At 38.9% G+C, this 25179-nt stretch overlaps 1 protein-coding gene across 1 annotated transcript in view; it reads right to left on the bottom strand.

The window, feature by feature from the left end:
• Nucleotides 1-15360, bottom strand: part of LOC124616240 (myosin-11-like) — a 216342-nt gene extending 200982 nt beyond the window's left edge. The window contains exon 1 of the mRNA XM_047144544.1: nt 15231-15360. The gene's annotated coding sequence lies outside the window, so the exon portion shown is untranslated. The remainder of the gene's footprint in view (nt 1-15230) is intronic.
• Between the last annotated feature and the right edge of the window lie 9819 nt (nt 15361-25179).

The raw sequence follows: 25179 nt of genomic DNA, 5'->3' as shown, positions 1-25179 counted from the left end.
CAAGCGTTCACATGTAATTTAATAATAATATACTCAGAATGTAGCACCTAACAGGGTGTAATTATGACTAGCAACTGGAATGGTACTTCTGTACACGTTAACACTAAGGCATTTTTTTTTTAAATTTATGAACTCCAAATTTTTACATTGCCATACTATACCTAAAGCCAGTAGTGGCACTAAGCACAACTCAAACCATATGTCAATATAATATAAATAATTTGGGGGGAGAGGGTGGGTAGGGGGCGGGGAGGGGTGGGGGGAGGAGTTCCTTCATGAACAAACATTTCAACTTCCCAAATCTCTAAAAGAATACCACCAAATTAAGTATAACCAACAGTATCCATCATAAACTAAATCCCAGTGATCAGCTCACATATGCAAGTGTCTTAGGTGCCATCTATTAAAGCCAACAGCAACCACGTCAGCGGCAGCCATCCGCCTATCGAATTACAGCCAAGTAATATTCATGGGCCATGATTGCCCAAATAGAAGCCTTCAAACAACAACTTACACCCCTCTACCACATGGAGAAAAGTTTAATGGTGAGAGGAAGAAAATTTTCATAAAATCCCAAAACACACACGTGGGTTGTACCTCATACATTCCTTATATAAACGAGTGGCACGACAGTTGCCCGAGTCCTACCTATGCTATCCGGATACTGGAGAGCTCTGGATCTAAAAAAGAAACATGAAAAGTGTTAAAACTTTGAAGTCCAAAATCAATAAAATAAACCATTGTGTCAGCAAGGGCCACCCAAAGGGTACGGTGGTGAACAAATGCGTATATGCCAACCTATCTACCCATCTAACTTTCCCCATATGACATTGAACTAGCCAACCACTCAGCAAAAATCCTAGCCTATCATAACGGTACATACACAGAACACCACCAGCTCCTATAAAATACACTATCATAACTTCTTATCAAGGCTCACAGCTCCAAACTTAAAATAGTAACTGTTCAAACAATCCAAAAAACCAGTTGTTCCCATCGGAAGCCTGTTCATTAAAAACTGGGTGGGCAGTGTGCTGTATCCGCGCATAGATCTCCAGATCTTCGAAATTATCTAAAATCTTCCCTTTTGGTTCTAAATGCAGAATCCTTAGACTATCTTCTATTGGGGCCAGCTTATGGCCAGTCTCCCTCATATGGCACCCCATCCCACTATTATTACTATAGTTATGTTCTCTAAGCCTTGTGGCAAAATCCCTACCCATCTGGCCAATGTATGTCCCAGCACATACTCCACATTTAATTTCATACACACCGGATCGCTGAAATTTATCTGATTTCCCGTCTTCCTGATGTCGGATTATTTCCCCCAACTTCTTCCTTGTATGGAAGCCTACATGAATGTCAGCTTTCCTGAAGGTTCTAGTTATGTTTTGGCAACATGGTCCAACATACTCCATTGACACAAACTTACTATATAATTTTTGGTGGCCCAGCTGCTGTGTCTTGCTAAGAATTTTAGCTCCAAACTCTCGTATAAATTTTTCTGAGTACCTGTTAGCCTGTCCTATCCTTACTTATCATTTCAATCTCCCTATCAGTGGCTTCTTTGCTCAAATTAACCCTTCTTCTATTTCCAGGTGACATCTCTGTCACAGCACTTCATTTGCATGAAAAGCATATTTTCAGCACTTCACAAAATGCTTTCATCTCTACTTGCACTCCTGTCATTGAAGAGACACTCCCCCACTCCATACATCCAGTATGCGAGCTCATTTTACACGTGTTAGTGTGGTGTGGTGGCTGTACTGGCTCTTGGGTGACTTAACAAGTCGCCAGCCAATAAGAGTTCACTATCCAGAAATGGGTGACTTTTCCTCGATTATGACTGAGCATGTTCTTCGAGACTCAGTGTTTTAATTTAAGAGGTTGACAACTGATACTGTTGCTCAATACAGTACAATGGAAATTCATGCAAAAAGATGGGACTGAGTTATAAGCGGCACAAGAAAAGGTGGTGGCTGGGGCCCTTTACCATGTATTGACTCAACTGTCTTGTTTTTCCATTACCGCTGGAATCTAGCAGTAGTTGTACCATAATTGCGTGGTGAAGCTAAATGTTGCATGTTTGTTGACAACACTGATCGTGTATTATGTCAGTATTTCCTCTCTCACGTGTCCATAATAGCCCAAAATATTCCCTTAACTCTGCCATTAAATGGAAAACAATTAAATGACACCGTCAGTCGTAACAACTCCATAAACTCAACGACTTCATTATAAATCATCTTACCATTCCTTGGCAAATTTTTGTGAAGAATCTCCAGTGTCTCATTGACTGGGATGTCCGTATACAAATTAACTACATCAAATGAGACTAACACAGCCTCTCGGGCACCCTAATATTTTGTAGAAGGCCAACAATCTCAAAACTATTACAAACACTAAAGGTCTCCTTAAAAGTATAATATTCTTTCAGTTTATCGTGTCAAAATCTATTCATATAGTAATCTGGGCTTGAACAAGCACTAATAATTGGACGGAGGGGTTTCTCAATTTTATGGAGCTTAATTTGAGCCCTCAACTGTGGCATTTTGGGGTTCATCATGAAAAGTCTCTTTCTCTTTACAGCTGAGTCAAACAGGAAATGCGAGTCATTAATACATTTTTTAATATCTCGGCTAAACTGAGTTAGGGGCTTTTCACTGAAAAATCTTAGGGTCTTAGCAATGTAGTCACTATCCTTAATCAACACAACGGCGTTTCCTTTATCAGTTTTGACTACTAAGATCTTATTGTCCTCTAATTTTAAATTTAATTTCTTCACAGTATAAGAAAATGTACCTGGAAAATGTGGCATATGTCTAGCTCGCATTAGTGCATTACAAGTTGCCACAGCTATATCGGCCTACAAAATTTTGGGAACTTTTGCTAAATCACATCCATTCTTAACCTCGGTAATCACCCTCTTGATGATTATGCCATTAGTCTGTGAAGATATGTTATTGGACACTTTCTTTGAGTTGTCAAGGCTGTACATCTGGTTGGTTAGGAAGGAGCTGAAGCTTGTGGTACGTAACTCATATGACTCGATCTCATTTTCTGTAAAGTTGAGATGTGTTGAATGTGCTGTTCACTTATTTTTTGTACTTTTTTGTTACAGATGTCTGAAGATGGGTGTAATCCCGAAACGCGTAACATGTTCTAATAAAAGAGTCAATTGAACATCTCATGACTTTATTGCGATTGTACAGCATTGGCTGCCGATTATTAATTGCTTTATGATTACAAATAATCCTTAATTTGGACTTATCTGTCCAAGTTCTTGTACTATAGCGGTCTGAACTATTTTTATAATTTATGGAAAAAAAATCTTGTTTCAAAAATGCCAGTCCATAAACTTTTTGTTTTTTTCTGTTGATTAGTACCATATAGTTCTACATTCCCTGAAAAGGAGAGCTTCCACTTTTAGGTTTTATAAACAATTGAAGTTTTTATTACCACATTATCACATAACAGGCTCATAAAAATCAAAACCTAACACAATTTTAGTTTTGAAAGATGAGTAAGAGACTCATTTATCAAGCATTTCAAATGGTGCCAAAATGTATGTGAAAAGTCCAAATACTTAAAGGTTTCAATTTATACAACTTCTTTGCATTGCCTTTTGTACTGAAATTACCCAGTCAATGAACTAAAAATGTGTTCCACTGCTTCAGGATCTTCCTTTGATATAGAGTGATGCCTTCCTGTTGAACCAATAGGAACTGGAACACTTACAATCTTCAAAACATTGTGAACAGGAAGTGAGCACTGATGGCATTGTTGCTGTCCTTCAGCTGGGAGTTCTTAGCTTACGTAAAAACTCATGTTTTGATGCGGAAAAGTGTAAAAAATGCGGAAAAATACTGAAAACCAGAATCACGTGCAAGGAATGTAATAACTCGTATCATTTTCGATGTGCAAAAGTGGACTCATCTGCGAAAGAAAATAATGAATTTATAATATGCTGGAACTGTAGTCAGTGCTGCGTTCAGAACTCAGATAATTATCATAAAGCAAAAATTTGTGACTGTAGATGTGAATTATCTGTTCTAGTCGGCGATATGGTAAGTGAAATCCAGAGCCTAAAGGCTGAAGTTACTCTCTTAAATAAGAACGTGTGTGAATTTGAACAACAGCGCCTGATGAATGACTGCAGGCCTAAACTAAAAACCAAGGAAAGCTTTCCTGCCGTCAATACTCAAAACAGGTTTCAAATTCTCGAAGGAATAGTGGAACAAGAACAAGTTCAGTCCGTGCAAACTAAAAGTAATCCTTCAAGCAGCAAAAAAACTGTCAGTGATAAGTTCAGAAAACACGAAGTCCCAAACTCGTGTACAAAACGTGAAACTGAATGTAAACAAACCGTCCAAGGAAGTGGAATCTGTGAAATTACATGCAAGAAATCGTCCCTAGGGAAAAACAGAAGAAACGACAACAATCAGAAACACAAGCAGGGCTGGATTCTATTATATGGAGACAGCCATGGACGTGAAATAGCGCAAAACATCGCAAACATGCAAGACAACTTTGCAGCTGTAGGCCACATCCAGCCTGGAGCCCCTCTTTCTGCTGTGGTGAAGCCGTGCATGCAGTAGTGTGACTCCTTCTCATCCAATGACTGTGTCGTTATTATGGGAGGTTCATTTGATGTAGCAAGAAATCAAGCAAATGATGCAATTAGACATATGAAAATGGTACTGGGTAAGTTAAATGACACTAAAACAGTTGTCAACATTACACAGAGGCATGATCTTATGAAACAGTCTGTTGTGAACCGGGAAGTTCATAAAACAAATGACAGGATTAAAGATCTATGTAGTAAATTTCAGAATGTGTCTCTAGTAGATGTCAGCTATCTAGAAAGGGAGCTGCACACATCTCATGGTCTGCACATGAGCAAAAGAGGCAAAAAGATCATTAGTAGCAAAATTATTGAGGAAGTCAGGTGACTTTGTTCACAAAGTGATCAAAAGAAGTCCATTGCCACGGGGTGGTACAACCCACCTCAACAAAATCTGCCACAACACCAGCCACCGCTGGCAAGCCAGGGAAACTTGTGAAGCCTGCTTGCCTCATTGCTAGTCCAAAATTATCCTCTAAGGTCCAGCAGGTAAAACTCAGCCTTAAAATCATACACCAGAATCTTGTTAGTCTTAGAAATAAGCATAATGATCTAGATGTAATTTCACGGATTGACAAACCCGATATATTAGTTGTAACTACATCTACATCTACATCTACATTGATACTCCGCAAGCCACCCAACGGTGTGTGGCGGAGGGCACTTTACGTGCCACTGTCATTACCTCCCATTCCTGTTCCAGTCGCGTATGGTTCGCGGGAAGAACGACTGTCTGAAAGCCTCCGTGCGCGCTCTAATCTCTCTAATTTTACATTCGTGATCTCCTCGGGAGGTATAAGTAGGGGGAAGCAATATATTCGATACCTCATCCAGAAACGCACCCTCTCGAAACCTGGCGAGCAATCTACACCGCGATGCAGAGCGCCTCTCTTGCAGAGTCTGCCACTTGAGTTTATTAAACATCTCCGTAACGCTAGCACGGTTACCAAATAACCCTGTGACGAAACGCGCCGCTCTTCTATGGATCTTCTCTATCTCCTCCGTCAGACCGATCTGGTACGGATCCCACACTGATGAGCAATACTCAAGTATAGGTCGAACGAGTGTTTTGTAAGCCACCTCCTTTGTTGATGGACTACATTTTCTAAGCACTCTCCCAATGAATCTCAACCTGGTACCCGCCTTACCAACAATTAATTTTATATGATCATTCCACTTCAAATCGTTCCGCACGCATACTCCCAGATATTTTACAGAAGTAACTGCTACCAGTGTTTGTTCCGCTATCATATAATCATACAATAAAGGATCCTTCTTTCTATGTATTCGCAATACATTACATTTGTCTATGTTAAGGGTCAGTTGCCACTCCCTGCACCAAGTGCCTATCCGCTGCAGATCTTCCTGCATTTCGCTACAATTTTCTAATGCTGCAACTTCTCTGTATACTACAGCATCATCCGCGAAAAGCCGCATGGAACTTCCGACACTATCTACTAAGTCATTTATATATATTGTGAAAAGCAATGGTCCCATAACACTCCCCTGTGGCACGCCAGAGGTTACTTTAACGTCTGTAGACGTCTCTCCATTGATAACAACATGCTGTGTTCTGTTTGCTAAAAACTCTTCAATCCAGCCACACAGCTGGTCTGATATTCCGTAGGCTCTTACTTTACTTATCAGGCGACAGTGCGGAACTGTATCGAACGCCTTCCGGAAGTCAAGAAAAATAGCATCTACCTGGGAGCCTGTATCTAATATTTTCTGGGTCTCATGAACAAATAAGGCGAGTTGGGTCTCACACGATCGCTGTTTCCGGAATCCATGTTGATTCCTACATAGTAGATTCTGAGTTTCCAGAAATGACATGATACGCGAGCAAAAAACATGTTCTAAAATTCTACAAGAGATCGACGTAAGAGATATAGGTCTATAGTTTTGCGCATCTGCTCGACGACCCTTCTTGAAGACTGGGACTATCTGTGCTCTTTTCCAATCATTTGGAACTCTCCGTTCCTCTAGAGACTTGCGGTACACGGCTGTTAGAAGGGGGGCAAGTTCTTTCGCGTACTCTGTGTAGAATCGAATTGGTATCCCGTCAGGTCCAGTGGACTTTCCTCTATTGAGTGATTCCAGTTGCTTTTCTATCCCTTGGACACTTATTTCGATGTCAGCCATTTTTTCGTTTGTGCGAGGATTTAGAGAAGGAACTGCAGTGCGGTCTTCCTCTGTGAAACAGCTTTGGAAAAAGATGTTTAGTATTTCAGCTTTACGCGTGTCATCCTCTGTTTCAATGCCATCATCATCCCGTAGTGTCTGGATATGCTGTTTCGGGCCACTTACTGATTTAACGTAAGACCAGAACTTCCTAGGATTTTCTGTCAAGTCGGTACATAGAATTTTACTTTCGAATTCAATGAACGCTTCACGCATAGCCCTCCTTACGCTAACTTTGACATCGTTTAGCTTCTGTTTGTCTGAGAGGTTTCGGCTGCGTTTAAACTTGGAGTGGAGCTCTCTTTGCTTTCGCAGTAGTTTCCTAACATTGTTGTTGTACCACGGTGGGTTTTTCCCGTCCCTCACAGTTTTACTCGGCACGTACCTGTCTAAAACGCATTTTACGATTGCCTTGAACTTTTTCCATAAACACTCAACATTGTCAGTGTCGGAACAGAAATTTTCGTTTTGATCTGTTAGGTAGTCTGAAATCTGCTTTCTATTACTCTTGCTAAACAGATAAACCTTCCTCCCTTTTTTTATATTCCTATTAACTTCCATATTCAGGGATGCTGCAACGGCCTTATGATCACTGAACATTGGTACAATGAAGCTCTGATTTGCATTAGTCAACCACTGTGTATGAAATTCTGCACAGCCTTCAGTAGAAAAGACAAGACTGGGGGAGGTGTAGCAATTTTCACTGTAAATGAAAGTAATTTTAATGTTATTGATGTGAGTGCCTTCTGCTTGGAAGGAGTCTCAGAATTTGCTGCAATAAACCTGAAATGGGGTAGAGATAACATAACAGTTATCGGTGTTTACAGGCCACCTGCAGCAAATACAGATACCTTTTTTGTAAATCTTTCTGACTTGCTTGTATATATAGACACAACATTTTCTGGGCCAAATGGTCATGTAAATATTATAGTTACAGGGCATATAAATATAGATTTATTAACAAATGATGTCAGCACCAAAAGGTTACATCATCTGTGTGATGAATTTAACCTGACCCCACTCATTCGGGAACCCACTAGAGAAATTGGCAATAGTAAAACATGTCTTGACAACATAATAACAAACATGAGCCACCTATCCCACAGTGCATCGGTTTTGAAACTAGCCATCTCAGATCACCATGCAGTACAGCTTAAATTGGAACGCCATGAGGCCCCCACTGTCACCACAAAGCAACAGTTTGTAACTAAAAGAATAATGTATAATGACAACATAAATAGACTAAACTGCATGCTAGCACAAATAAAATGGTTTGAAAATAATAGCTTTTCATATGATAACTTTGCTGCTAACTTTTATTACTGCTTTGATACCACATGTCCAGTTGTAATCACAAACATGAAACAAACAAAAAATATTAACAAAAATATTTGGGTAAATAGTAATGTCACTGAAGCGAGGGAAAAATTAAGACTACTCCACAGTGCAATGCTGAATAATAGAGAGATTCCTGAGCTAAAGGAAGCCTTCAAAATATATCAAGCACACTATAAGGACTTACTCACACAGACCAGGAGCAACTATGTTGCAAATAAGCTTCAAAACTCACACAATGTAACTACTGGCATCTGGGCAGTCATAAACAGTTTTAGAACTGGCAATGACAAATCCTGTATGGACTTCACTATTAACCACAATGGCATGCTCATAAAAGACTAACTGGAAATTGCAAATATTTTTAATGAATATTTTTCTTCCGTAGGAGAAGCCATAAATGACAAACATAAAAACATGCACTACAGTTTTAAAAGTAATACATGTGACCATAGTATATATCTAGCCCCCACAAACTGTGCAGAAATAATGGGCATCATTAGTTCTCTAAAACCCTCTAATTCAGCTGGACATGATGGCCTAAATACTAATGTTTTAAAAGGCTGTAGCCACAATGTCTCTGTACCTCTGTCTGCAGCAGTCAACAACATAATAGAATCAGGCACCTTTCCAGACAGACTAAAAATAGCTCAGGTAGCACCCATTTTTAAGAAAGGTGACAACAACAAAATAGAAAACTACAGACCAGTCTCAATCCTTCCTGTCTTTTCCAAAATAGTTGAGAAAGTTATATACAACAGGATTATAAACTTTCTTAACAAACACAACCTGATGTTCAAAAATCAAAATGGATTCATAAAAGGTAAATCAACTAGCACTGCAGTTGCTCAACTAATTGAAGAGGTGTTAGGGGGTATCGAAAGCAAGGAACATGTGGCAGGTGTATACCTAGACCTGGAAAAAGCCTTTGATTGTGTGAACGTTGACATCCTATTAGACAAGCTATGGAACATGGGCATTAGAGGCGCTGCTTATGACCTAATAAAGTGTTATATGAGCAATAGAAAGCAGTTTGTTCTACTTAAAACGGAAAGTGGTGTCTACGAATCAGAGATCACTTGCATAAAATATGGCGTGCCCCAGGGCTCGGTGTTGGGTCCCCTTCTGTTCTTGATCTATGTAAATAATATTAAATACTGTACTATAAATTCCAAAATTGTTCTGTATGCCGATGACACGTCCATTGTATGTAAAAAGGAATCATGTAATGAACTAGAGGCCGAGTGTAATAATGTGACAAAAGAAATTGTTCAGTTTTTTAATGAAAGCCACTTAAATGTAAGCACCAGTAAAACATGTTTGATGGAGTTTAACAAAAGTAGTTTGAATAATGAAATTAAATTATACATGGGCAACGAATTGGTAAAGAAAGAGTCTAGTGTAAAATTCCTTGGCGTAACAATCCAAAGCAACCTGAAATGGGACACACATATTGACTCTCTAGCAACTAAGTTGTCAAAAAATATATTTGCAATCAGTACTATTAGCAAGTTCTGTAGAGACACCGTAGTCCTAAAGACTGCATACCATGCTCTTTTCTCCTCTCACTTGAACTACGGTATTGAAATTTGGGGAGCAACAACCAAAGCTAATCTAGATAAGCTACTCATTCTTCAAAAAAAGGGGTGTGAGAATAATCTGTGGAACAAAATATAGGGAATCTTGTCGCAACTTGTTTCCAAAAACAGAGGTGTTAACTGTTATAAACACATACATTCTAAAAGCCATATTGCCTGTGAAAAGACTGCTCCCAAACACTTATTCAGATTTCCACCAGTACAATACTAGAAATAAAGAAAGATTTTACATTGGCAGCCACAGAACAGCACTTTATGAAAAGGGGCCTCAGTATGCAGGTATAAAATTAGCTAATGCACTGCCTAGAGCAGTCATGGCTCTTCCTACAATTAAACTGAAACATCAGCTTAAGAAATTTTTAGTAAAACACCCTTTCTACACATTAGAAGAGTACCATACTTATATGAAGAACAACAAATGCTTTGTGAAATTATGTGAATAGATAAGTAAACACGTTATTGTAATTTTGTTGTAAATTAATGACTTATTCAGAAGAATGTGTCTTGTGTATTGTACAAATAACTGTAATCATTACGGTTTCTTTGTACATTTGCAGTGTACCATTTGATGTTGAATAAAGCTATTATTATTATTATTATTATTATTATTACCCTATATCCAGCAGCTGGTCCATGTGGTAGCATAAAGTTCACTGCAATTTCATTTAACTCATAACTGGTGTCTTTTATGTCTGCAATCCACCAGTCACAATCATACACACACCACAAACATCCCCCTTCTCAGGTTGTGTATCTGAATATTATCCTGCTGTTTCTGAGGTGTTGGCTGAACGAACGAAATTTCTTCCTTCTTGGTCTTTAAAGGGCGTGCAATATAAGTTCACCCATCACTTTGAGTCCAAAAATGTGTCTTCTGAATTCCTTTCATCAGAGTTGTTTGTTTGGACCATTCTTCCTTTTTCTGCTCACAGAATTCTTTGATTTCCTCTTTGGACAAAAGAATGAAAGCTGTGGCTGTGTAAGATTTCATGACTCTTGTAAAATCTTCAGCATTCTGAATCACAGCTGTATTTGGTCGGGAAAGATTATGCTTTGTAGCATGGTGCTTCAGCAGGCGTCCTACACCATCACAAGGCCCTTTCCCGTGACCAGTAGCACTGTATACCCAGTCAGTTGGCACAAGCAACTTACTCAGTTCAAACAGCTGGTAACAATTTTTAAAATGACTAGGAGCACCATCAGAAATAATTATGATATTCTCTGCCCCTGTTTGCAGTTGAAGAATATTGCGCATTGCTAGCAAAGCATCTGCTGAGTCACATCCTGTGTCATCACTTATAACTGCAACACTTGTGGTCTTGTTTTGAAAATCAGTGTGCGATTTGCAGGGGAGGATGGGGGGGGGGGGGGGGGGGGGGATTTCCCCCCCTCTGCATCAGAATATCCCCTCCTCTGGTTTTAGTTTATGCATCCCAACCTGGGATGTTTATTTCCCACGCACTGGAGTAAACCTTTACACATAATTTAAATTTGTGGAGCCGAACACTGAAACTTTTTAATAAGTCTTACTATTAATATGTTTCAATATAATGGAAGGAAACATTCCACGTGGGAAAAATTATATATAAAAACAAAGATGAGGTGACTTACCGAACAAAAGCGCTGGCAGGTCGATAGACACACAAACAAACACAAACATACACACAAAACTCAAGCTTTCGCAACAAACTGTTGCCTCATCAGGAAAGAGGGAAGGAGAGGGGAAGACGAAAGGAAGTGGGTTTTAAGGGAGAGGGTAAGGAGTCATTCCAATCCCGGGAGCGGAAAGACTTACCTTAGGGGGAAAAAAGGACAGGTATACACTCGCACACACGCACATATCCATCCACACATACAGACACAAGTAGACATATTTAAAGACAAAGAGTTTGGGCAGAGATGTCAGTCGGGGCAGAAGTGTAGAGGCAAAGAAGTTGTTGAAAGACAGGTGAGGTATGAGTGGCGGCAACTTGAAATTAGCGGAGATTGAGGCCTGGCGGATGACGAGAAGAGAGGATATACTGAAGGGCAAGTTCCCATCTCCGGAGTTCGGATAGGTTGGTGTTGGTGGGAAGTATCCAGATAACCTGGACGGTGTAACACTGTGCCAAGATGTGCTGGCTGTGCACCAAGGCATGTTTAGCCACAGGGTGATCCTCATTACCAACAAACACTGTCTGCCTGTGTCCATTCATGCGAATGGACAGTTTGTTGCTTTCCACATTCGCATGAATGGACACAGGCAGACAGTGTTTGTTGGTAATGAGGATCACCCTGTGGCTAAACATGCCTTGGTGCACAGCCAGCACATCTTGGCACAGTGTTACACCGTCCGGGTTATCTGGATACTTCCCACCAACACCAACCTATCCGAACTCCGGAGATGGGAACTTGCCCTTCAGTATATCCTCTCTTCTCGTCATCCGCCAGGCCTCAATCTCCGCTAATTTCAAGTTGCCGCCACTCATACCTCACCTGTCTTTCAACAACTTCTTTGCCTCTACACTTCTGCCCCGACTGACATCTCTGCCCAAACTCTTTGTCTTTAAATATGTCTGCTTGTGTCTGTATGTGTGGATGGATATGTGCGTGTGTGCGAGTGTATACCTGTCCTTTTTTCCCCCTAAGGTAAGTCTTTCCGCTCCCGGGATTGGAATGACTCCTTACCCTCTCCCTTAAAACCCACTTCCTTTCGTCTTCCCCTCTCCTTCCCTCTTTCCTGATGAGGCAACAGTTTGTTGCGAAAGCTTGAGTTTTGTGTGTATGTTTGTGTTTGTTTGTGTGTCTATCGACCTGCCAGCGCTTTTGTTCGGTAAGTCACCTCATCTTTGTTTTTATATATATTAATATGTTTCAGTTTTCTACCATCAGAATAAGTACAGCTTTCCACAAATGTGCCTCTACTTTTTGAATTCCCCTCGTATATCTGTACCCGTATGAAGATGTTTTTGCAAATGAGCTTTACCTATAATGTACTTTTAAAGATACAACAAGGGATGGCTTTTTTGATAGTGCATACGCGTCAATGGTGAGTTTCAGCACTAACATCTATTTATAAATAGCTGTTTAACCATGTGTAACGCCATGGTCCAAGCTAGTAACATATGTAATTCTACTAACCCCCTAAGACATCCCCCCCACTGGTAAAAGCACAAATCGCACCCTGTTGAAAATATGTCACTTCTGTAAAACTTGAAACCTGGTCATTACTCCAATGATACCCTTGTACTTCTTATGGGAGATTTATAGACCAATTCTCAGCAAAATCACAGTGAAGCACAAAACATAGTTCTTCAGCCTGTACACACCTTTTCACCTCTGCAGTATGTTGTTGTTACAATTTCTTCAGATGCTGGTGTGTTACTGCTTTCGCTAACCATTTACCAAGTCCATCAATGAAACTGTCAAAGGTAACAGTTTTCTTAATTACTTTATTTTCCTCCCATGTTGCATATGTAATTTCTGCAGAGTTTTCTGCTACGTCTTCCAGGCCAAGTGTCTGCAAAGACAGTCCTCCCTTTCCAGGGCAGTCACCACATTCTTGAAACAAACAAGCCTCTCGCTTTATGTCACAAACTACTAATGACTTCACGTGCCCAACCAAAGTGTCATATGTAAGTTCTTCAAAATTATCACACAAAGTTCAAAATTCACTCAGTATACACACAAACATACCTCTCTAGGTGGGTGTGTAACTGCCCACTTAAGTCGTAGTGCATAAAATTTTGATCTTCCGATATGTGAAGTTGTATAGTTACTCTTATAAATTGTAAAAGTTTCTGTAATATTGCAAGTCATGTACCTCTTCACTTCCACAACTTTTTGACTTTCAACTGTTACAGTTATGGTGTCTTTTTTGAAGGCACTCTGTCAAGAACAGTCCCATTTATCTTCCAGATAAAATGACTGCACTATTTGAACTTGATCTGCTTCAACAGGATGACCATAATAGGGATCTGGTCTTCCAAACATTCCTTTTACAGACCTCACATTTCTTGATTTGTCTATCATGTACTTTGATACTGATGGAATATGGTTCAAAACAGTTTTCTTTGAAAATGTCTCTGGAATAATAGTTAAAACTTGCACCTTTTCACTGTAGGATTCATAATATTCAACAGCTCAATTGATATTTGTGAAAAATTCCTGGCAAGAGGAGCAAGAGTGCTTTGGTTCATTTTCTCCTGAAGATAGAATTCCTATTTTGAAGAGTGTGGTCAGTTTTGCTGTAGTGTATTCATCCACAGCTTTAGTAATTTCCCTGCACTTTCTTGATGCATAGAGCTTATGACTCGATTTCACTGACCACAGTTTCTTAACAGGACTAACACCTATCTCTATAGTTGGCCGATTCAGGGTATTTAATTCTTCCTCTATTGATGCAAAATCTGCATCATCTGCACCATGGGAGGCTTCACCTTGTTCAGATATTATCATTGTTGTTATTCTGTCAAACTTTGAAACAGAGTCTCACAATGAGGTCACTTATTCCCAACCTGAACAAAGTCCGTTTTTTTGTCTTATATATCACTCTTTTATTGATATGCAAATAGTGAGCACACTTCACTCTCCTGTGGCCTCAGTCAGAAGACATTTCAAACAGTCCTTTTCGCAAAGCACACTGCAATTGTGTCAACTGGCAAATTCCTCATGAAAACACAGAATCCACTCAATGGCCTCAGGTTTCTTAGAAGCCTCTTCAGTAAACAAATTAGCACTGAACAATTACAATACAGAAACCTGCAATGAACAACCATGGCAAAGAAACTGACAAGACACCACAACGAAGTGTAAGAAATATCTGTAACAATGAAAGTGAAAAGAAATAATTGAAACAAACAAAGTGATAAGAAACTGCAACAAAGACAATAGAAATAACCCTTGGAAGTTTAAAAAAAATGATTTTTTAAAATAAAACCTGTCCAACTTAAAAGTGGAAGCTCTCCTTTACAGAGAATATAGTACTACATGGTACTAATCGACAGAAAAAATATAACTTTTCTGCACTGGCATTTTTGAAAAAAAAAAATTCTATATATTATAAAAAAAAATTCAAATGGCGACAATAAAAGAACTTTGGCAGATATGTCCAAATGGAGGATACCACTGTAATGACAAAGCAATTATCTTTCAAATAAAAAAACTCTAACAAAAATCTAGAACTGTTAAAGAGATACAGCATTTTAAAAAAATTTCCGAAATTTGCATCTTTGAAATGGTGTTCGCAGTGTCATCTTTGGAGGCCTGTATCTTAGGACAGGAATTTTTTTGGAGAAAACAAAAAAATATGTGTTTCTTACCTACTACGGTGAATTTTAACAATGCTAAATTCAATAAAATCCAAGACTATGAAGGTAACCCCCTGCTTGGAGTGATACGGATTGTGCTTATACAGAAATCTGTATGCCGTAGCACCAAAACTTATTAATTCCCATGTTATAGCAGATAGCCACGTTTCAGCAAACAGTAATTCTGAAAGGTCTTCATCTCACTTGTGGCAGAAAGAAATATGTCATGGTCCACAGCAGCTGAGTCAGGTCACTTGCAGTAGAGGTTACATCATCTACAGCAGAAACCAGGTCATCTACAGTAGAAGCCAGGACATTTGCAGATGAAAGCAGGTCTCCTCCAGCAGAAGACCTTACACCAGCAGCAGAGGACCCAACATTGGCAACAGAGGATACTACACCAGCAGCCAGAGGCACGACATTAGCCGTAATAGAAAAAAGACCCTTCACTGGCAACAAAAGATCCATCCTCACCAATAGCAGCTGCAGTGAGCATTACAATGAAGCAAAAAAATGCTTACAAGGTACTCAAGAATTTTTGGTTATCAGCCTCAAAACAGGGTCAGATATCCCACAGCAAAGTGTAAGCACAACTGTAACTAGTCTCTAATTTAGAAGTTTTCATATTTTAATCTATAATATTCATAGTTTGAGAAGCATATCTTTTGAACCTGAAGTTGCAGTTAATAATTCCAATATTGACTGTATGTGTATTATGGCCACAGGTGTAAGGATTGTGAATTAGGTACTGTTAATAATATTAATCATGATAATTTGTCTAGTCAGTTCTGTACAAAGTATGCTAAAAGTGGGGAAGTTTGTATTTTTCTTAAACCTAATGTTGAATATAAACAGAGGTGTAAGGCAGAAGCACTGATTATTGAAAAGAATCTTTAAGCTGCTGCTGTTCAGTTTCATGGGCAGCTGGGTAACGTAATAACTGTAGCTGTATATAGATCAGCTAGTGGGGCCATAATCATTTTCATTAACAAATTAGTCTCTGGTAGACATTTTGTTTATTGAAAAAGCAATTACAGTCATCTGTGGTGACTTCAATAAAACCCTAGTAAAGTTTACTCTTATATAAAGAGCCCCACAAGAATAAAAAATAAAATGGAAATGTCTTGTAGACAAAATATTTTAAATTGTTGACTCCACACTGATAAAAATTATTAACACCGATCTAGGACTATCTGACCATAATAACCCTCATCCTTACAATTTCAGCTCTATCTGTGAAAGAAATTGATGAACTTCTTTCTTATATAAGTAATTTCTCATTGGAAAACTGTGGTACTAAGTAATGAATCTGGTTAGAAGTACTTTCACACTCAGGTAGTAACAATGCTTTCTGTTCAATATTTCTGACTAATTCTGAGATGCGTTCTCCAGAGAAATTGACCAGAGTCCATTCATGTGGGATCAGTAAATCTAGTACCTTAATCATGTCAGGCATTAAAATTTCCTATACGACTCTAAAAAAGTTCAGGTCTCAAATGGAAAGACCGACAGTTTATAGAATACATGAAGACCTGTAAGAAAATACACTGACAGGTAATTGCAAATGCAAAACTACTTAAAAATGATAGCATAATAAGATTGTTGGGTAATAAATAAAAACCTGTATGGGAAATTGTACAAAAGAAACAGGGAAGAGAGATGAAGAACAGGTAATTACAGTTACAATTACTGATAATATTAATATTGGCAAAAAAATTCCAACAATTTACATAAATGATTACTTTATAAATGTTTCCCAAACGCAAAGCTTAAATTTCATGAATCATAATAAACTTATGTATCATACACCTGCATGCAGCATGACATATAGTTCCTCCTAGTGAACATGAATTAGGAAACATGATTAAAAGGCCTATGATAAGGTAAGCAGGACGAGATTATGGGCTATACCCACTGACCATAGTGTACCACTAAATTTGTTGAATGCCATTAAAGCATTGTATGCTAACACTGAAATTAGTATAAAAGAAGAGTTATTGACTATAAATCTGGGACTAAAACAAGGGTGTGGGCTCTCACCAATGTTTTTTATATACATAAACAAAATTACAGAAAAATGGAATCCTAAGAACCTCAGGAAGATAGACCTGGGAAAGAACAAATTTCTTAACATTATTTTATTTGCAGACAACCAAGTTCTCCTAGCAGACAGTGAAAGTGTTTTACAAGAAAAGTGTTTAAATGGAATAACATTTTACAAGCTTACCATATGGTTATAACTGTAAATAAAGCAAAATTAATGGAAGTGGAAGGGAAACATATAAGAAGAATCAAAATAGTGATAAACAATAAAATAACAGAACAGGTAAATTTATTCAAATACCTTGGAGGCAGATACATCAATACACAAATCTACTTCACTTGTTGATTAGATTAGATTAGATTAGATTAATACTTGTTCCATAGATCGTGAATACGGCACTTCGTAATGATGTGGAACGTGTCAGGTTAATAAAAGATGTCTGTACAAGATATTACATTACACAAAATATTGCATGACACTAATGTTTAAGTTGGTTTTTTTCCCCTCCATTAATTTATATCTAAAAATTCAGCCAATGAGTAGAAGGAGTTGTCATCTAGAAATTCTTTTAATATATTTTTAAATGTTGGTTGGCTATGTGTCAGGCTTTTGGTGCTATTTGGTAGGTGACCAAAGACTTTTGTGGCAGCATAATTTACCCCTTTCTGTGCCAAAGTCAGATTTAACCCTGCATAGTGAAGATCATCCTTTCTCCTGGTGTTATAGCTATGCACACTGCTATTACTTTTGAACTGGGTTGGATTATTAACAACAAATTTCATAAGTGAATATATATACTGTGAGGTTACTGTGAGGATCCCTAGATCCTTAAATAGATGTCTGCAGGCTGACCGTGGGTGGGCTCCAGCAACTATGCCGATTACACGTTTTTGAGCAATGAATACTTTTCTACTCAACAATGAATTACCCCAGAATATGATGCCATACGAAAGCAGTGAATGAAAGTAGGCATAGTAAGTTAATTTACTGAGATTCTTATCACCAAAATTCGCAATAACCCTAATAGCATACGTAGCTGAACTCAGACGTTTCAGCAGACCATCAATGTGTTGGTTCCAGTTTAACCTCTCATCAGTGGACACAGATACACAGAAATATACTGCTATAAATGGTTGTATATGGAGATATATTGGTAGAATTATGAGAAAACAGATAACACAAAGACTGCACAACATGGTAGCTAAGCCAGCTCTTATATATGGTAGTAAAAACAGAATCCTAAGAATAAGAGGTGAATGAAGAATTGAAGCAACTGAGATGAGGTTTCTGAGGTCACTTCTTGGACTGACACTAAGAGAGAGAGACTGCAGAGTGAAGATACAAGACAAAAACTAGATGTAAAAACAACGGCAGAAGAGATGAGACACTTACAAAAAAAAAAAAAAAGAAAAGAAAATAGTATGACCGCAACAAAAGGATGCCACCTGAGCACCTGCCATGGGAAGCGCTACATTTCAACCAATCTGGAAAAAGGGATACAGTATAGCCAATGAAGAGATGGAAACAATGTAATTTATCATTCACTGAGGGAATGTTCACCCACGGATTAAAAAATTCAATTTATTCAAGAGTGCTGACAGGCATAAAGCTGAAAATGATCGACCCAAATCACTCCACTCAGCATGTTCTGAGGTATTTGTGACATTAATGAAACCATAAATCACCAAATTCTTAAATGACTGCAAAGTACTGAATATAATCAATATGGCTTTTACAAAGGCCAAAGCACAGAAACAGCAATCATGGTTTATACAAATCAAATAACTAGAAACCTACATAACAACTTCAGTGTTGTAAGGGTTAATTTACATCTTTCTGAAGCTTTTAATATTGTTAAGTCAAGCAATCTTTTTCGAAAAGCTGGACGCAATGGCGATAAAATAGATAGTAAACAAGTGTTTTCAAGTATACTTGCAATATACACACATCAAAAAAAGTTTTGCACCACCCCAGTTCCCAGAACTTCTGAAGATAGACGACTGTGGATATAGTATCACAGACACAATCCCTTTGACTGTTCAGAGATGTCACTAAACCCACCCAAAGATGAAATCAACCACACATGAGCAGTGCCTAATATGACATAGGGGGTCCGGCAGCCGATCAGTTCCAGTCATTCCACTAGGAAGGAGGTACATGGCTCGTGTTGTCTGTAGTTCAACCACACATAGACAGTCAATACCACGGTTCAATTGTGCCCGCATTGTTACTTTGTACCAGGAAGGGCTCTCAACAAGAGAAGTATCCAGGTGTCTCAGAGTGAATCAAAGAGATGTTGTTCGGACATGGAGGAGATACAGAGGGACAGGAACTGTCAATGACATGCTTCGCTCAGGCTGCCCAAGGACTACTACTGCAGAGGATTTCCGCTACCTACAAATCATGGCTTGGAGGAACCCTAACAGCAATGCCACCATGTTGGATAATGCTATTCGTGCAGCCACAGTTTGTCATGTTATGACTCAGATTGTGTGCAATAGGCTGCACGATGAGCAACTTCACTCCCGATGTCCATGGCAAGTTCCATCTTTGCCACGACACCATGCAGCGCAGTACAGATGGGCCCAACAACATGCCGAATGGACTGCTCAAGCTTGGCATCAGGTTCTCTTCGCCGATGAGTGTCACATATGCCTTCAACCAGACACTCGTCGTAGACGAGTTTGGAGGCAACCCGGTCAGGCTGAACGCCTTAGACACATTGTTCACCGAGTGCAGTGAGGTGGAGGTTCTCTGCTGTTTTGGGGTGACATTATGTGGTGCCGACATACGCCGCAGGTGGCCGTGGAAGATGCCATAATGGCTGTACAATATGTGAATGCCATCCTCCGACCGATAGTGCAACCATATCGGTAGCATATTGGCGAGGCATTCGTCTTCCCAGATCACAATCAGCACCACCATTGTGCACATCTTGTGAATGACTTCCTTCAAGATAATGACAGTGCTCGACTAGAGTGGCCAGCATGTTCTTCAGAAATGAAACCTATCAAACATGCCTGGGATAGATTGAAAAGGGATGTCTATGGACTATGTGACCCACCAACTACTCTGAGGGATCTACACTGAATTGCCATTGAGGAGTGGCACAATCTGGACCAACAGTGCCTTGATGAACTTGTGGATAGTATGCCATGACGAATATAGGCATGCATCAATGCAAGAGGACATGCTACTGGGTATTAGAGGTACCGGTGTGAACAGCAATTTGGACCACCACCTCTGAAGGGTGAAAATGTTGTTTATGTTGATCTCTATTCCAATTTTTTGTACGGGTTCCAGAACTCTTAGAACTGAGGTGATGCAAAACTTTTTTTTGTGTGTGCAGATCACAGGCTGTGAAACTCACATCAGCTTATTCTAATCATAAAATCAGATTAGTATATGACCCAAAGAATGTTGAACTAGGTGTGCCAAGAGGTAGTTTGTCACACCTCCTTCTGTTCTTTACTTATATAATTGATGTGCAAACCTTAGAAACTGCAGCTAAGATCATGTTGTTTCCAAATGACACTTGCGTAATAGTGAATGTTGTTAGACGATCTCTATCTGCATCTGGTCAAGTCATTGCATACATAATTCAGTACCAAGAGCCTGACCTGTTGCAAAAAAAATTACATTCAATTTGGGAAAATGAATCAAACCCAAGATCTACAACTCATATTGGGTGGAAGAGGGTTACAAAGAGCATGATCTACAAATGTTTTAGAAATGTATGTTGATCAAAGCTTAAACTGGAAAGTCCATGTAACAGGAACTCTCCCAGAGACTCAGCTTGGCATGTTTTGCTTCAAGAATCATTTCTAAACTGTGCTCCTCAGAAGGTGCTAGAATGGCTTACCTTGGTTACCTCCTGTCCCTTATAGGTTTATGAAATAGCTTTTTTGTGATAAAACTGATAGTCAATTAAATAAATTTTTTACGTTACAGAGAAGGGCTGCTCGAATCTTGTCACACTACTCTACAAGGGCTTGCTGCAAGCCCCTATTTAAAAATTGTACATGCTTACAGTAGCCTCCCTATACATATACAAACGTGTTGATGACAAGATCTAGTCTTGGAGACTTGCAAACTAATAGCAATTGCTATAGTTATTACGCATGTTACTGTTGGACCCTCCATGTGTAGTGAGCAAAAATAACTCATACTCAAAGACGTTGGAGAAGAAAACATCTTTTAGAGAAGAGGTAAAAACATTTCTTCTTGAGAAGAGTTTCAACCATGTAAGTGAATATGTCAGTTTACAGAGGTACTTGGCCCCTATATATTGTTGAATACCATGTAATCTGTTAACACATGTACGACCTATCCTGTGTGTGTCTTTGCACAAGAATGTTGCTGCTGTTGGTCATCTGTTTTCTCTGCTTCAGATTCAGTGCACTACACCTCCTCAGAGAAAGGATGTGTTGCAAGAATAGTTGTGATGAATATAATTTTAGCAGGTGTTCATGTGTGGTTGGCAGTATTTTTTTCCAGTAACATTAAATAATAGATTCACACATTTCTTTCAGAAGTGTAATATAACAAAGTTTCCTGTTTGGTTTATCTAACTGATCATACTTCTTGTGCATGTTGTAAGCTCCTTCTAGATTAGGTACAGGTGGTTCTCTTTCCAAATCATACATGGAGCACAGTGACTAAACCAGTGTTAATGCACTGATATGGGAATTGCCGGGTTCATTTCCCAACTGGGCTTCCTGACTTGGTCTTTCGCATGTTGCTGTAGGTGAATGCTGATATGGTTTCATTGATAAGTCATGACCATCTTCCTGCCCTGTTCTTGTCTAATCTTACCCTGCTTTGTATAGGCTTCATATATGCCTACACTAGCCTACTTCTGTAATGTAACTGACAGGTCCCATACTGTTGTGGCAAATGGATAAATAAATAATAAAAGTAGCTGACTGATGGGCTGTCAGATAACTGGAATGTATGATGAACTCCACAGCACTAACATGTCGCGCTTGCTCCAGTGCCCTCATGGTGACAAGATGATGTGAGTGGTTTCTGATTTACCTGTGATGATACAAAAGAAACAAATTGCTCTTTATTTCTGTGTGTGATCTCTAATGGTGTGTCTCTGATTAAGACATATGAAATATGACATAATGGACTCTAGTTTTCAGTGGGAATAGCGCTCAGAAACCGAACCACCCAAGTACACCATTGGCCCAATTCAGGAGTTATATATAACACACACCCCACTGGGGAATGAAACATTACTGCTCCAAACAAACCCTAAACAGTAGTTATCCATTGGGGCCTTTTTGTCAAAGATGATAGTCCAGCAATGTATGCAGGGTAGCGTTTGTGGGGTTTGGAAAGTAGGAGTGGGTTAGTGACTGAATGAATGTTTCCACATGCCTGAAGAGCCTCCTTCTTGATTGGATGCATGGAACATGATGATAAACGAAGGTATCGCAGATGTTTGCTGAGTACATATGTAGGTCTCATAATGGGGTGTCATTGACTTATAGGTATTCACGACATGGCAACTAGAATTTTAACTTTGGACAAAATTCATGAGAAGCTACTGGGCAGCCAGTTCACAGATATGTGGACAGTGAACGGAACAGTTTCAACTATTCAAAATAACGAGAAATCGTGTAACACTCGGGAAAGATTTTTTGTTTCAATAACGAAATACCAGCAAACCGTCTGTCTGTTTAACTGATTGTGGGAGACTAGAAGTGTAAATCACGCAGTGTCAGCTTGTTTTTCATTGGGGATTAGAGGATAGTTTGGATTTGTTTTTACAGTGGCACTGTGATGTCAATTGTAAATAAAATCAAAAAATGTGATTACGATAGCAAAAATTTGCTCTCTAATGTTCAAAAATTAATGGATATGAAACACGATGGTAGTTAATGAAAACCTCGTAACTCTATTTAGTTAAATTTTGCCGGTGAAGCAAAACTGTCTCTTAAAAAAATAATATTTCGTGGTATAGAAAGTTGCAGCCTGTCCGAACTGTATAGTACAAGCCTTTTCATTGACAGATATGAGAAACCCATGCACTTTCAAATCTCTTTCGTTGCGGAGTTACTGGAATTACGAGTTTTCGCGCGGTGTTACACGAGTTTAACAACTATCGTACATTACTCCTATATAAATAACGCTAGTCGATATAGCGCTACCGATACCATTACTCACTGTAAGAACTTAACTTTCCGTTTTCAATAGATCTACCTCGGAACATAGATTAAACAGCAACTCAACACGGCACAAAGTTCCACTCAATTCACCCTCTCCCTTTCCTTTGTTTTCACCAGTGGGGGCCTCAATATCCTGTTGCAGGCGGATTTACTGCCTTACAAAAAAGGTGACATGGCAAACAAGAAAAACATAATAATAACTTTCTTGTATGCGTCTATCAAGTTGCTAAACACGAGGTTTCTTTATACAGTTGTTTATATCTTTTAGTTTTGTAAGAAAATCATTTTGGCAAAGGGGAGCAGTTGGTACTCCCACGACGTGAAATATACAACTATCCAATCAGAGACAAGTCGAATTGTTGCAGCCAAAAAAAAAAAAAAAAAAAAAAAAAAAAAAAAAAAAAAAAAAAAAAAAAAAAAAAAAAAAGCTCCATTGCCAACAATACGTGTGCGCTGTAGGAGACAGTACTCATAACGAAGTCGGTTAAGAGGTTTCAGTCATCGCCCACTATTTCTTGCATAATTACATATTTGATTTCTGGGTGGGTACAGCTTACAGTTTCGTACTTCACCCTCCTCCAATAAAATTTGCAATCGCTCCCACTTTTAACGTGCTGCAGCGTCTATGTTTTTACAGTGATAATAACAACAACGTCAGCTAATAGTATGTGTAGGTTTACGTTATGCATTAATGTGTGTAGGTGCCCGGACAGCTGTGCGCGTTAGCTTGCGACGTCCATGCGGGTAAATACCTACGTCCTTTCTCAGATACACGTACACCAACATTTAGTGACTATTATCATACCTGAACATAAAACTACCCCGTATAACAATGCCGACCCCGTGGAGAAACGAGAACAGGCAAACAATAAGAAGAAAGAGTTGTGTGTGCAGTGACTGGGAGTGAGAAATGAATGAACATTGTATTATTAAATAAGTTGTTTACAAAGCTATACGTTAGGGATAAATCGAATGAAGTAGCGCCTGTTTTTGAGACTGGTCGTATGTCCGGGAAGCACTGTTTCAAACAGACGCCTTGCATTCGGGTGGGTGAAGGCTACAATCTTCGTCTAGCCATCCCGATTTACTTTTTCCGTGGTCTCTCTAAATTACGACTACTTTGGCCAAATGCCGTAATGATTCCTAATTTAAGGCTACAGCCGCTTCCTTCCTAACCTTGTCACACAAGACATTTTTAATTATTCAAATGCCTGTATCTATGAATTACGTTATTTTTGTTGTTCTTAAAATGCCATACCACTGATCTACAAATGAATAAAATTATTGCTACTAAAAATAAAATGTATTAAAATGTTCTAATAAATTTTATAATAATTTGTTTACATTATTGCTTAGTACATCATTTCAGCATAACTTGCAATAAATTGCAACTCAGAAAAGTACATCACTTTGTCCGAAAATTTGAGATCACATGTCATGTAGTTTACGACGTAAGATAACAACAAACTCTCGTAACTTTGACGTCATAATTTACACAATATAAAATCGATGTGTGTACTCGTCGTTGTCAATATTGCCTACAGCCAGTCCTTTTTTTCTAAAAAAAAGTTTGAGGGCACTCCGACATTGGATATAATGCAGCGAAAATTACTTATACCTGGAGCATGGGATACCACCCGTCTGCATTTAGCCATGACGTCATCAACATGTCATCAACTGGCTGCCAGCGATTCAGTTGTCGAGAACGGTTGGCGCAGCTTCGAAATGCTTGAAACAGTCAATGACATCGCTTTTCCCACCAAAAACTGCACTGGTGTCATTCGTATTGCAATTACCAACACGAAAAAGTGAAATAAAAGATTTATGTCCGTGAAATAAATCCCTGGCACTCTTCCAAATTCTCAACATCGTAAAAAAAAATTAATTTGTCAACGAAAAAGTTTAGGCCAGGGGTACGCATCCCCCAGCGTTC

Source organism: Schistocerca americana, chromosome 5 (assembly GCF_021461395.2).
Source record: "Schistocerca americana isolate TAMUIC-IGC-003095 chromosome 5, iqSchAmer2.1, whole genome shotgun sequence".
NCBI classification, from domain to species: Eukaryota; Metazoa; Arthropoda; class Insecta; order Orthoptera; family Acrididae; genus Schistocerca; species Schistocerca americana.
The sequence above is the reverse complement of the archived record's forward strand: the minus strand, read 5'-3'. Positions and strand labels throughout refer to the sequence as shown.